This window comes from Artibeus jamaicensis, unplaced genomic scaffold (genome assembly GCF_021234435.1).
Source record: "Artibeus jamaicensis isolate MK-2021 breed Jamaican fruit bat unplaced genomic scaffold, CSHL_Jam_final contig_685, whole genome shotgun sequence".
Classification (NCBI taxonomy): domain Eukaryota; kingdom Metazoa; phylum Chordata; class Mammalia; order Chiroptera; family Phyllostomidae; genus Artibeus; species Artibeus jamaicensis.
In genome coordinates this window covers 3258578-3274210 of record NW_026521924.1, presented here as the reverse complement: position 1 = coordinate 3274210, position 15633 = coordinate 3258578, and the positions used below count along the sequence as shown (strand labels likewise).

Here is a 15633-nt window from a genome sequence, read left to right as displayed (position 1 = left end):
TGTGATGGTAGAGTAGGTGGAAGCTACACTTAACTCCTCCCAGGACCAAACTGGAATTACAACTAAATTATAGAAAAGTCATGCTGAATAAGCTACTGAACACTAGCTGGAGGAAAGCCTTACAACCAAGGACTTACACAAGAAACTACATTTCCTGTGTAGAGAGGCAGAAGAGAGCTAGCTGGGCTTATCCAGGTGGCAGCTGACGTTCCAAAGGGATATTTCAGTGGCCAGTGGTGGGTTCTGCAGAGAAGTGTGAGTTCTAAACACCAAGCTGGGCCCCCTAGCCTAGAACACCAACACCAGTGAAGAAATCCAAATATCTGACTGTGAAAAGGACTAAGGTTTCTGTCTGCCAGGGAGAGAGGGGTAGAATGCAGAGAGCCCATTAAAGGGCCAATACACAAAATTTTGTTTGCAGCCACTTACCCTGGGCTCTAGCAAAGGGAGGGCAGAACAGATTAGTGCCAATGAAGAGGATCTGGGGTTGGTGGCTCTAGGGAGCTGAAAGGTTAGCAGCAAGGATCTCTGTGTTCGGTCATTCCCCATACTGCAGAAACCCTCTTTCTTGGGTACAGCATCCGCCTCCATGAGGCAAGAGCCCCACTCACAGGAATCCCTCTCAACCCACCCTGTGAAGCTTTAGCCAGGCTGCTGAAAAGTACAACTGGAGGCACTTTCAGTGATTAAACCTAACAGAAAGGCTGCAGGTAAATGAGAATCTCTGGGAGCTTTGAGACTTTACCTGATCCTTCCCAAGGCCAGGTGCTGGTAAAAGCCAGTCATGGTGGCCAGCTTGGTTCTTTCTGTACACATCAATGGAGCAACATGCCCTGGACTGCTGGTAGCTACAAACAGGCTATCTAGGACTAGTCACAGGAAGTGTCTAACATACAACGTAGCAAAGTCTTTGCAGACCTAATACATAGAAAAAAGATAATAAAACAACCCCCAAATGAAAAAAGATTTCTCCTGACAAAGGACTAAATGAAATGAAGGCAAGCGATTTATCAGATACAGAGTTTAAAGTAACAATTATAAGGATGCGCAACAGAATGAAAAAAGAGATAGAAACCATAAAACAGGACCATTCAGAAATAAAGAATGCAACCTCTAAAATAAATAGAAGGAATAAAGCAGGTAAGATGAAACAGATGATCAAATTAGTGATCTGGAAGGCAAGGTAGAAAAAAACACCTAAGTAAAGCAGGAAAAAAAATTTAGAAAATTTAAAACACAAACATTTATGACAACTGAAGCATAACAACCACTTACATCACAAGGTCCACCAGAATCCAGCCCTTTACCTTGTTTTATCCAGGCCAGCAGCTCTTTGCCCCTAGTTAAGGAGTAGTTACATTTATACAGTCCTAAAATTACATTCAACCCTTTGAAGGCAACCAGGAGGCTGATGTGGGCCCCGCTGAAAATGAGTTTGACACCCCTGCTCTACATAATGGGAATACCAGAAGGACAACAGAGTGAACAACAGATCAAGAACACATTTTAAGCAATAATGACTGATAAGTTCTCTAACCTAGTGAAAGAAAAAGGCACACAAATCCAGGAAATGCAGAGTTCCAAACAAGATGAACCCCAAAAGGCCCACACCAACACACATTATAATTAAAATGGCAAATATTAAAGACAAGGAGAAAAACCTTAACAGCAAAAACAACAAAAATAGCCATTAGTTATCTACAAGGGAGCTCCAACAAGACTGTCACCTGATTCCTGAACAGAAACAATTCAAGCCAGAATGGATCGGCATAAAATTGTCAAGGTGATCAAAAGTAAGGATCTACAACAAAGGCTACTTTACCCAGCAAGGCTAGCATTTAAAATTGAAAGAGAGGTTTCTGGCCAAGATGGAGGCATAGGTAGATACACTGTGTTTCCTAGCAAAACCAAAAGAAAGACAACAACATTTTAAAGAAACTGACCAGAACTGCCAGAAAATTGAACTGTACAGAAGTCCGACAACCAAGGAGTTAAAGAAGACACATTAGTCCAGACCAATAGGACAGCATGAAGGGTGGTGTCTGGCAGACCCAGCAAGGCGGTGGATTGTGGAACAGGCACGGCACGCAAGGCGGCTGGTGGACTGGGCGGTCCCACATTCTCGAGCAGATAAACCAGGCAAAACTGGCTAGTGGAACAGAACACTCAACCCAGGGTCCTAGTGCAGGGAAATAAAACCTCAAAATACTAACTGATAACACCTGTGAGGGCTGAGGTGCCAAGAGAAAATCCCAGCCTCACAGGAGAGTTTGTTGGAGAGACCCACAGAGTCCTAGAACGTACACAAGCCAACCCACCCAGAAATCAGCTCCAGGAGGGCCCAATTTCCTTGTGGAAAGTGGGGGGAAGTAACTGAAATCTGGCAGAGAGCAGAGCAAGCACCATTGTTCTTTCTCAGACCCCTGCCCCACATACAGTGTCACAGCCCAGTGACATGGGTTACCCCACCCCAGTGAACACCTAAGGCTCCACCCCTTACTACATAACAGGTGTGTCAAGACAAAAAAAAAAAAATGGCCCAAATGGAAGAACAGATCAAAGCTCCAGAAATAATACAACTAAGTGACAAAGAGGTGGCCAACCTATCAGATACACAGTTCAAAACACTAATAATCAGAATGCTACCAGGATTGGTTGAATTTGGTCACAAATTATATGAAAAACATGAAGGCAATGCTAAGTGAAATAAAGGAAAATGTACAGGAAACCGATAATGATGGGAAGCAAACTGGGACTCAAATCAAGGGAGTGGACCAGAAGGAAGAAAAAAACACCCAATCAGAAAAGAATGAAGAAACAACAATTCAGAAAAGTGAGGAGAGGCTTAGGAACCTCCAGGACATCTTTAAAGGTTCCAACATCCGAATTATAGGGGTACCAGAAAGGAAAGAGGAACAGCAACAAGTGGAAAACCTATGTGAACAAATACTAAAGGAGAACTTCCCCAATCTGGCAAAGGTAACAGACTTCCAGGAAGTCCAGGAAGCTCAGAGAGTCCCAAAGAAGGTGGACCCTAGGAAGAACACACCAAGGCACATCATAATTACATTAGCCAAGATTAAAATGAAAGAGAGAATTTTAGAATCAGCAAGAGAAAAGGAGGCAGTTACCTGCAAAGGAGTTCCCATGGACTGTCAGCTGATTTCTCAAAAGAGACCTTACAGGCAAGGAGGAGCTGCAAATAAGTATTCCAAGTCATGAAAGGCAAGAACCTACATCCAAGATTGGTCTATCCAGCAAAGCTTTCATTTAGAATGAAAGGGCAGATAAAGTACTTCTCAGATAAGGTCAAGTTCAAGGAGTTCATCATCACCCAACCCTTATTATATAAAATGTTAAAGGAATTTATCTAAGAAAAAGAAGACAAAAAATATATACAGTAAAATGACAGCAAACTCACAGTTATTAACAACCACAACTAAAGTAAAAACAAAAACAAACTAAGCAAACAACTAGAACAGGAACAGAACCACAGAAATGGCGATCACATGGAGGGTTATCAATAGGGGAGGGTTATCAAGAGGGGAGGGGGAAAGAGGAGGAAAAGGTATTGAGAATAAGTAGCATAGATGGTAGGTAAAAAATAGACAGGGGGAGGTTAAGAATAGTAGGGGAAATGTAGAAGCCAAAGAACTTAAAAGTATGACACAAGGACATGAACTTAAGGGGAATGTGGGTGGGAGTGGGTGTGCAGGGTGAAAGTCAATGGGACAACTGTAATAGCATAATCAATAAAATATATTTTTTTAAAAGTTGAAGGAGAAATAAAGAGCTTCCCAGACAAGAAAAAGCTGAAAGACTTTGTTACCACCAAACCAATACTGCAACAAATGTTAAAGGACTTGCTTAGGAGGAATAGAATAAAGAGGTCAAAGAAGGGATGAGGAGGTGCAGCATAAGGAAGAAGACAGAAAAAGAGAGGGAAGAAGAAGGAGAAGAAAATGAAAGAAAAGAAACAAAGATAAAAGTTAAAAAATAAATGGCAATAAATATATATCAATCAACAATCATTTTACTGTAATGGTTGTAATGCTCCAATCAAAGGCATTAGGGAGCTGAATGGATAAGAAAAAAGACACATATATATACTATCTACTCCAAGAGGCCCAGCTCAGAATGAAAGGCACACACAGACCAAAAGTGAAAGGATGTAAAAATACATTTCATGCAATTACAAAGAAAAGCAGCTGGGATAACAATAGTTATATCCCACAAAATAGACTTTAAAATCAAGGTACCATAAAGACAAAGAAGGATTCTACTTAATGATAAGGGAACAATCCAACAAGAGGATATAAACCTAGCAAATATTTATACATCCAATATAGGAGCAACTAAATATGTAAAGCAAATCTTGATGGACATAGAGAGACTGACAAAAATACAGTCATAGTAAGGGATACTAATACCCCATTGACTTCAATGGACAGAAATTCCTGACAGAAAATCAAGAAAGAGACAGAGGCCTTAAATCACACACTAAATTAAATTAGTTTAATTGATATCTTCAGAGCGTTTCATGCCAAAGCAGCAGAATATATGTTCTTTTGAAATGAACATGGAATGTTTTCTAGGATAGACTACATGTTGGGACACAGTGCAAGTCTAATAAATTTAAGAAGATTGAAATCATATCAAGTATGGAAACAAAATAACAAGTTATTAAACAATGAATGGGTCAACAATGGCATCAGGAAGAAATCAAAAAGGTACCTTGAAGCAAATTAAAATAAAATAACAACAACCTAAAATCTGTGGGACACAGGAAAGCAATTCTAAGAGGGAAATTCCTAGCATTATAGGCCTATCTCAAGGAACAAGAGAAAAATAATATAAAATATATTTTAAAAAGAAAAAGGTCAAATAAACAATTTAACTTCACACTTAAGTGAACTTGGAGGAAAAAAAAAAAAAAGCCCAAAGTGAGTATAAGGAAGAAAAGAATAAAGATCAGAGCTGAATTAGGCAATATAGAGTTTACAATACAAAAGATCAATGAATCCAAGAGCTGGATCCCTGAAAAGCAAAACTGACAAACCTTTAAGAAAAATCATGAAGAAAAAAGAGAAGACCCAAAAAAAAGAAAATCAAAAAAGAGGAGAAATAACAACTGACACCAAATAAATACAAAAGATTGTAAGAAAAGATTATGAACAACTACATGCCAACAGACAACCTGAGCGACATGGATAAATTCCTAGAAGCATACAATCTCCCAAAACTAAATCAGGAAGAAACAAAGACTCTAAATGGACAGAATACACCTAGTGAAATTGAAGCACTAATCAAAAAATCCCAACAAACTAAATCAGACAGCTTCATAGATGAATTTTCCCAATCATTTTGAAAAGAATTAACACTTCTCCTTCTCAACTATTCCAAAAAATTCAAGACGTGGGAAGAATTCTAAGCTCATTTTATGAAGCTGGTATTATCCTAATTCCAAAACTAGATAAAGACACTACAAGAAAAAAGAAAATTATAGGCCAATACCCATGATGAACACAGATGCTAAAATTTTCAACAAAATATCAAATCAAATACAGCAATACATCAAAAAGATCATACACCATATTCAAGTGGGATTTATTCCTTAAATACAAGGTCGGTATTCACAACATTCACAAATTAATAAATGTGACACACCAAATAAATAAATTGAAGGATAAAAGCCGCATTATCATATCAATAGATGCAGAAAAAGCATTTGATAAATCCAGATGCCAATTATGGTAAAAACTCTCAGCTCAGTAAGAATAGAAGAAACAAACCTTAAACATAAAAAGGCTTGCCCTGGCTGGTGTAGCTGAGTGGATTGAGCGCGGGCCTGTGAAAGGATAGCGGTTCAACTCCCAGTCAGGGCACAGGCCTGGGTTGCAGGCCAGTTCCCATCGGAAGGCACATGAGAGGCAACCATACATTGATATTTCTCTCCCTCTTTCCTTCCCTTCCCTTCCCCTCTAAAGATATATAAATAAAATCTTAAAAAAAAAAAAAAGGCCATACATGACAATCCCACAGCCAGCAACATACTCAACAGGCAATAACTACAAGTGTTCCCCTTAAGATCAGGAACAAGACAGGGATGTCCCTGGCTGGTGTAGCTCAATGGATTGAGCACAGGCCTGCAAACCAAAAGATCGCGGTTCGATTCCCCGTCAGGGCACATGCCTGGGTTGCAGGCCAGTTCCCAGCAGAGGACGCACCAGAAGCAACCATACATTGATATTTCTCTCCTTCCCTTTCCTCTAAAAAGATAAATAAATAAAATTTTTTAAAAAAGACAGGGATGTCCACTTTCATATCTTATTAACATAGTACTGAAAATCCTAGCCACAAAGTCAGACGAAAGGAAATAAAAGGTATCCAAGCTGGAAAGGAATAAATAAACCGTAATTATTTGCAAATGACATGATGTTGTACATAGAAAAACCTAAACATTCCACCAAAAAACCTACTAGAACAATAAGTGAAGTCAGTAAAGTAGCAGGATACAAAATTAATATCCAAAAATCAGTTGCATTTTTATGTCAATAATAAACTATCACAAAGGAAAATTAAGAAAACAATCCTATTCATTTTTCCTTCAAAAAGAATAAAATATCTGGGAATAAACCTAACCACAGCTTTAAAAGATCTGTACTTAGGGACTTCTGCCAAGATGGAGGCGTAGGTGGAAATACTTTGCTTCCTTGCACAACCAAATCTAAAAACAACAAAGTTTTAACAATAAATGCAACCAAACCACAGAAAATCAAACAATATGGAGTCCAAAAACAACAAACCGCTCAGCTAAACCAGTGAGAGGGGTGAAGCCAGCAGCTGAGCAGGTTGGGCAAAAAAGATCCCTCGACCCAGGCGGCAGGCAGGCAGGCAGGCAGCCGAGGGCACAGATCCCAGGTGCGGGGTAGCTATGGGCAGACCCAGGGAAGGCTCGGTGGCTGGCTGTCTGCAGTCGCGCATTTGCACACAGATAAACTAGTGAAGAGACGAGCATTGAGACAGACTGAGCAGGTCCCGGTGCAGAGCAGCGGGCTTGCACATTTGTGCTCAAACAGGCGGAGGTGAGCAGTGAGGCAGACCAGGCAAGCTGAGAAAACCGCCATTGCTCCCTTTCTGACCTCGCCCCCACATACAGTGTCACAAACCAGCGACTGAGTTGCCCTACCCTGGTGAACACCTAAGGCTCCTTTCCTCAAACGTAACAGGTGAGAACAGATCAAAACATGGCTCAAGAACAACTCAGAGCCCCAGAGCCAATAAATCTAAGCAATGAAGAAATAGCCAAACTTTCAGATGCACATTTCAAAACACTGGTGATCAGGATGCTCACAGAAATGGTTGATTTTAGTCACAAATTACAGGAACATATGAAGGCTAAACTAATTGAAATGAAGGGAAATGCACAGGAAACCAATAGTAATGGAAAGAAAACTGGAACTCAAATCAAAGGAGTGGACCAGAAGGAAGGAAAAAATGACCAAACAGAAAAATATAAAAACACAAGAATTCAAAAAAAGGAGGAGAGGCTTAGGAACCTCCAGGACATCTTTAAACGCTCCAACATCCGAATTATAGGGGTACCAGAAGGGGAAGAGGAACAGCAACAAGTGGAAACCTTATTTGAACAAATAATAGAAGAGAACTTCCCCAATCTGGCAAAGGAAATAGACTTCCAGGAAATCCAGGAAGCTCAGAGAGTCCCAACCAAGTTGGACCCAAGAAGGAACACACCAAGGCACATCATCATTACATTAGCCAAGATTAAAATGAAGGAGAGAATCCTAGAAGCAGCAAGAGATAAGGGGACAGTCACCTACAAAGGAGTTCCCATCAGACTTGTCAGAGGATTTCTCAAAAGAGACCATACAGGCAAGAAGGGGCTGGAAAGAAGTATTCCAAGTCATGAAATACAAAGACCTGCAACCAAGATTGCTCTATCCAGCAAAGCTTTCATTTAGAATGGAAGGACAGATAAAGTGCTTCTCAGATAAGATCAAATTCAAGGAGTTCATCATCACCAAGCCCTTATTATATGAAATGTTAAAGGGACTTACCTAAGAAAAAGAAGATAAAAAAGATGAACAGTGAAAGGATAGCAAACTCACAGTTATTAACAACCACACCTAAAACAAAAGCAAATTAAGAGGACAGCTAGATCAGGAGTGAACCATAGAAATGAAGATCACGTGGAGGGTTAGCAACAGGGGAGTGGAAGAAGGAGAAGGGGGAAGAAGGTACAGAAAATAAGTAGCATAGACAGTAGGTAGAAAACAGATAGGGGGGAGGGTAAGAATAGTAGGGAAAATATAGAATCTAAAGAACTTGAGACACGTGTTCCTGAACTAAAGGGGGGGGAATGGTGGGGGAGGGGTGTGCAGGGTGGAGGGGAATGAAGGGGGGGGGAAATAGAACAAATGTAATGGCATAATCAATAAAATAAAAAATAAAATAAAATAATAAAAGATCTGTACTCAGAAAATTTTCAGACACTGTAGAGATATTGAAGATGATAAAAAATAAATGAAGTACCTACCAGGTTCATGGATAGGAAGAATTAACATCATTTAAATGTCCATATTACCCAAAGAAATCTACAGATGCAACACAATTCCTATCAAGATTCCAATGACATATTTCACAGAACTAGAACAAATATTTCAAAAATTTATATGGAATCGCAAATGGCCCTGCATAGCAATAGCAATCCTGAGAAATAAAAACAAGGTTAGAGGAATCACACTACCTAATATCGAACTGTGCTAAGGCCAAACTGTTTTATACTGATCAAAACAGCATGATACTGGCATAAAAACAGACATAGAGATCAATGGAATAGGATAAAGAACCCAGAATTAAACCCACACCTTTACAGTCAATTACTATTCAACAGAGGAAGCAAGCACATAAAATGGGCTAAAGATAGTTCATTCAATAAATGGTGTTGGGAAAATTGAACAGATACCTAGAGAAAAATGAAACTAAACCACCTTCTCATACCACACACAAGAATAAATTAAAAATGGATCAAATACTTAAATGTCAGACCCAAAACCATAAAAATCCTGGAAGAAAACAGGCAGCAAAATCTCAGACACTATTCATAGCCATATTTTATCAGATATGACTCCAGGCAAGGGAAACAAAAAAACAAATAGACAAATGGGCCTACATCAATCTAAAACATTCTTGCACGGCAAAGGAAAACATCAAAAAAATAAAAAGACAATACACAGAATGGGAGGGAGACATGTTTGCCAATACATCTGATAAGAGGTTAATATCCAAAATTTATGAATGACTTACAAAACTCAAACCACCCACTTAATCAAAAATTAACAAACAAGTGCTGGCAAGGATGTGGTAAAAGGGGAACCCTTTTGCACTGTGGTAGAAATGCAGACTGGTGTATCCACTGTAGAAAGCAGTATTGGAGATACCTCTAAAAATTAAAAATGGATCCGCCTTCGACCCAGTGATACCGCTTCTGAGAATATACCCAATAGAACACAGCACACTAATTCAAAAGAACGCAAGCACCCCTATATTCATTGCAGGAAGCAGCCTAAGTGTCCACCAGTAGATAAGTCAATAAAACAACTATGGGACATTTACATAATGCAATAGTACTCAGCCACAAAATAGAAGATTTTACCCTTTGCGACAGTATGGATGGACGTGGAGAACATTATGCTAAGTGAAATAAGCGAGGCAGAGAAAAACAAATACCATATGATTTCACTCATATGTGGAATCTAATGAACGAACTGAACAAGCAAAATAGAGACAGACTCAGAGAGCAGGATGACAGCTAAGGGAGGGGAGAAGTTAGGAGGTGAAGGGATTGAGCAAAAAAGAAAAAGGACTTGTGGACATGAACAGCAGTAGGGTGATTTGGTGGGAAGGACAAATAGGGGGATTAAATGGTAATGGAAAAAAGCATAATAAATTTAAAATTAATAAATAAAAATAAAATAAAATAAATAAATATTAAAATAAATACATTATCATTTTAGGACAAAAAAATAGAGTTTTCACAAACTCCCAAAATGATCTCATCCTTTCTCTGCCCCTCATCTCATCTCTTATTCCTATTGTTCCCTTGCTAATCCTACCCCAGTCTCTTGTAAACTCAAACTCGTTATAGGGTCTCCTGTCTCAGAGCCTTTCATCCTGAATGTACTCTGTCATGCTCTCCCAAAGGCCAAATTTGCTCATCTACTCCAGTATCTGTGCTTGACAAGACCTAGTAAAACTGTACCCAATACACTGTACTCCCAACTCCTCTCATTCTTTTTTCACATTTTTTTCTACCTCCTAACACACTGTGTACTTATAATTTACATATTTTATCTATTGCTTATTTCTGTCTTCCCTAAATAAACTATAAGCTTCTAAGAGTAGAAAACTGTGTTTTCACTGATATTGAATATATATCCCAAGCCTTCAGAATAGTGCCTAAAGCATACTAAGCATTAAATAAACATTGATGAGATATTGCAAAATAATCAAGTAAGGGGTCAAAATTCCCTAAAGGACATTTTCCTTCTGATATATGCACCTTAGTTTACATTAAAGCAAGTCTAAAGTGATATAAAACAAAACACTCTAAGGAAACCAGACCTGAGGTTTGATGATTAACACCTTCAGTAAACTGAGCTGTAGGCACTGCTAGAAGCACTAACACAGCCAAAGTCCCCAGGAAGAGCTATCTGGGTGAACACAGTGACATGAATTACCATCTTATGGATGAGAACCACCCATTTTCCAAGAATCAAGATTCCATAATCAGTGAAAAATTGTGTAATCTAGTGATTCAGAAAGTTCTCAAGAATGCTCAGGGACCCCGATAATCAAATTCTTTATGAGATGAGAAAGATACATGAGAAAATTATAGTTGCCTTTTGGGATTTAAAAACTGGTTTCTATCTACTTAACACATTACTTTTTTGTTCATCATAAATATACAATATTGAGGGAAGACAAATTAGTAGCTATTGATTCAATAAAGTTTACAGACACATACAGTATACATAAAGGAGAACCTGCTGAATTGGGAAATAACATAACAACCAGATTAAAAAATAATACTTTAACTCTTAAAAATTTTCTATTACAGATATTTTCAAATGCACAATACAGAGAACAGCATATTGAACCTAATGGATCATTGACCTATTTCATCAATTATTAATAGATTGCTAATTTCATTCATTAACACCCTCAACCAAATTACTTTGAAGCAAATCCCAGATATCACAGAATTTCAAATATAAATATTTACATACATCTCAAAAAATGACTTTTTAAAAACAATAACCACAACACAACTGACGTCTAAAAAATTTTAACAATATATCCTTAGACTCAAAATATAGTCAATGTTTACATTTCCCTGGTTGTCCTATAAAATTTTGCTATTATTTTTATTTTGCTTTTTAAACTGTTTGGTTTGAATGGAAATCCAACTAAATCTACCTTCTGATTAGTTGATAGGTCTCTTATATTTCTTTTAATATTTAGGCTTCAAATTTTCTTTTCATGTTGATAAAACAAAAGTAGTATATTAAAAAATTTGAATACACTTGTGAACTACAATTGATTAAACAGTATTTTTAAAGAGGCAATACACTAGGATACTCAGGGAATTGGACTTTTTTAAAAACTACTACAGGATACAGTGAACATTTAGGAAAGATTTCTGCTTCCAGACAAAATGGAGTAACAAGAAACAAATTTATACTCTTGCCTGAACCCATGAACAAAAAACTAGACAAAATATAGAAAACTACAGTTTTTAAACATTACACACTAGTCAACATAGGACAGTGATTTGAGAGAAAGGAAACAAACAAGGTAAACCCTTTGACTGCCCCAGCTTACTGCCTAGAGTTCCCAGGTCACAGCATAAGAAGGTTAATTCAGGAAGAGCCCAGCGGTGTCTGAGTTGGGCATCCAAAGAAGCTAAGACAGCCAGAATTCAGGGGGCAGAGTGCCAGAGAAGAGAGAGCTGCAGAGAGAAGGGGCTCTGGAGTTCTCCAGAATCCCCCTCTAGTCTTCAGCTGAGTAGAGATCAGTGTATGTATAAGAAGAAATTACTGAAATCCTGAGAAAGAATAATGTGAAAGTTTTAGAGGAAACAATCCCCAGGTTCACACAAAGCCAGAAACAGCTCCTGTTCCTACCAGTCCAAGTAAAAGATCTCATTCTAGGTACATCTGTTACAGTACTTAAAATGATTTGGCTTGGGTAGCAAAACGAAATTAGTTCAAGGCTAAATGTTTCCCCAGTCACATGTAACAGTATGAAGCAAGACCTGAAAAGATGAAACTGCCTTTCAATAAGTTAACCACATCCTAGAATAAAGCTCAAGAATATTTATTAAAATACAAAAATATCCAGCACCAAATAAGGTAGAATTCACACTGTCTGGAATCCAAAAAAAGAATTACCAAGCATGCAAAAAAGCAGGAAAATGTAATCTATAATGAAGAGAGAGATCATTCAATTGCAAACCATCCAGAAATGGCAAAGATGATAGAATTAGTACCAAAGATTCTAAGTAGAACCTTTGATGAATAGAGTTACAACTCTATTCACACATTCAAGAAGCTACAGGAAAAATTAAACATGTTAACTAGATATATGGAAGACTTTTCTTCTAAATGAAAATTGATCTTCTGGAAGACAAAAAACTATAATGTCAAAAATGAAAAATAAATTGGATGGGATTAACAGATGACTGGATATTGCAGAAAAATAATTACTGAATTTGAAAATAGCCATGAAAACTATTCAAAATGCAACAAAGAGAAAAATGAATGAAAAAAGTAAACAGCCCAATCATGTTGAGTCAGTTGGCTGTCCTTGGCCTGGAAAGCTAAGGGTCGCTGCCTGGCTTGCAGTCTGGTCTTGGCTGGCTTGCATGCAATAGGCAACCAAACCAATGTTTCTCTCTCTCTCTCTCTCTCCCTCCCTCTCTTCCCCTCTCTCAAAAACAAATAAATAAAATCTTTTTTAAATTAATTAATTAATTAATTAATTAATTTAAAAAGTGGGGGAAGTAACAAATTATCAGTGATCTGTGGGACTACGATTGGTACAAGAAATCAAATAGATGTATATTTGGAGTCCTAAAGTATAGAAGAGAAGAGGAGATCAGCAAAAATATGTGAAGAAATAACAGACAAAACTTTTCCCAAATCTCATTAAATATATATTCCTGTTTATCAAAAAAAGCAAAACAGGCCAATATCTCATAAACAGAAAAGCAAAAATTCTTTACAAATTATTAGCAAATTGGATCCAACAATATAGTAAAAAGATAACACATTACCACCAAGTAGAATTTATCCCAGGAATGCAATTGCTGATTAAACAGCTAACAATCAACCAATCGCTATATTAACTAAGAAAATTATAAGATCATCTCAATAGATGCAAAAAAGCACTTGAAAAAGTTCAATACCCACTCCTATTGAAAACTGTCAGCACACTACACAAAGAAGACTTCCTCAACACAAAAAAGAATATCTATGACAAATCTATAGCAACCATTATAATTAGAAGTAAATGACTAAATGTTACTTCCATAGAATCACGAACAAGGCAAGAATGTCCTAGCCAGTGTAATTAAGAAAATGAAGTTAATCAAAGGAATCCAGATTGGAACGAATAAAGTAAAACTAGATGCCCAGAAGATCTGACTATCCATGTACAAAATCTTATAGAATCTACAGAAGTGGTACTAGAACAAATGAATTTAGCAGATTCCTGGAACAGAATATCACTGTAATAAAAATCAATCATATTTCTGTGTGTTGGCAATAAACAGATGGAAATTAACATGTGCAATTTATCATAGCATCAAAAAGAATAAAGTACTAATATACAAACTGGATAAAAGCTGTGCAAGACCTGTATGCTGAAAACTATAAAACACTTCCAGAGAGGTTAAAGAAATTCTTAATAAATAGATATGTTATAATTCAAATCAAAACTCCAACACCTATTTATAGAAACTAACAGGCTAATTCTAAAATTCATATGGAAATGCAAAATGCCTAAAACAGTCAAAACAATTTGAAAACAAAGAACACAGCTGAAGAACCATGTACATGAGAAAATCAGCTACTTCCAGACAAGTGTACCAACATATTACATCATTTGAACAGAAAAACAGCCATCACTTTTTCCCATGTATTTTATTTTTGTAAAATATAAAATACTACAAATGTCCACTTTGATAATTGCCTCATTTTATTTCCTCATTCCTCCTTTCCAAAAGTAATCACAGTGAGTTTAGTAACCTTCTTTCCAGACCTTTTTTGTTAAAAAAAATATATTTTTTTCTACACCCTGAACAATAATGGATAGTATTAGTCTCTTAATTTTGCTACTCTAAATAAGGTGAAAATATCATCTAATTTTAATTCATACTTCTTTGATTAATATGAGTGGGCACCTCTTTGTGTATTTATACACCATCAATATTTTCTTTTCTATAAATTGTCTATTTGTATCCCTTATAATTTTTTAGAATTTTGAGTTATCTTTTCTTCATTCATATTTTATACTACTTAACACTGTGGAAATAATTAAACACTTACTAGAAATTCTCTTAGTAAATCATATTTGCTTTTCCACACCCTTGTTTTATTGAAAACAAATATTAAAAATTAATATTTCTTTGAAAATATTTTATAATTAATCCTTCTAGTATCACAATTAAACACATAAGAATATGATTAAAAGGATACCTTTAATTTATTTAGGTAAAAGGATTCCAGATTTTTCAAAACTATATTAATTTAGTTTCTATGACTTCAAATTATAAGTAAAATAAAGTGATTCCTATAGTACTGTTTGTCATAAATTTCAACACAGAACATTAATGTAACCTTCACAGACAAGTGTACTGAACAAAGACTGAGTATGAGACAGTATTGAGACATACATGTGAATAATGTTACACATGCTAACAAGATGGTGGTTACATTTTGTTAACGGACAAATTTATAAAACTATGAAGGCAAAATAGGATATCAAGGATTTGCTTTAAAATACTAGGAGAAAAAGGAGATGCGTGAAATGAAAGAAGAAAACAAACATTTTTAATTATTGGAGCTGGATGACAGGTTAATGAGGGCCCTTTACAATGTTGTCTCTACTTCTATAAATATTTGAAAAAGTTCAAAGTGTTTTTAATGAAAGTTGTATGTTAATGCTGGAGAAAAGATGTGATCTGATTAATCTTAGTGTCACAATGTATTTCTGCAGAAGAGAAAGATTAAGTGTATTTATTTTAACAACTTCCCGAGATTAAAAATTAGTTTAGACTCCAAACTGGAATACACAAGATACTTTTAAAGTTTCATAATAAAAAGACTCCAGTTGAGTACTTAGTAACACAAAAACATCCCTATAATCAACAATAAAAGCAAAAATTAACTCTCATCTCTTTTCTACTTTAATTCATAATATTCTATTCCATCCAGAGGTCTACCAAGTATACAAATTGTTCCAAAACCACAGAACAAGTGAGTCCTTAACTCTAAGGCAAGGTAAGGCTGATGTATAACCACAGCAGCAAACTTCTGAAGGTAAAAATAG

The 15633-nt window shown here is 36.6% G+C and overlaps 1 protein-coding gene across 7 annotated transcripts in view; it reads right to left on the bottom strand.

Annotated features, from left to right (window-relative positions):
- Positions 1 to 15633, bottom strand: part of TASP1 (taspase 1) — a 469517-nt gene that overhangs the window by 376126 nt on the left and 77758 nt on the right. The window lies entirely within an intron of this gene.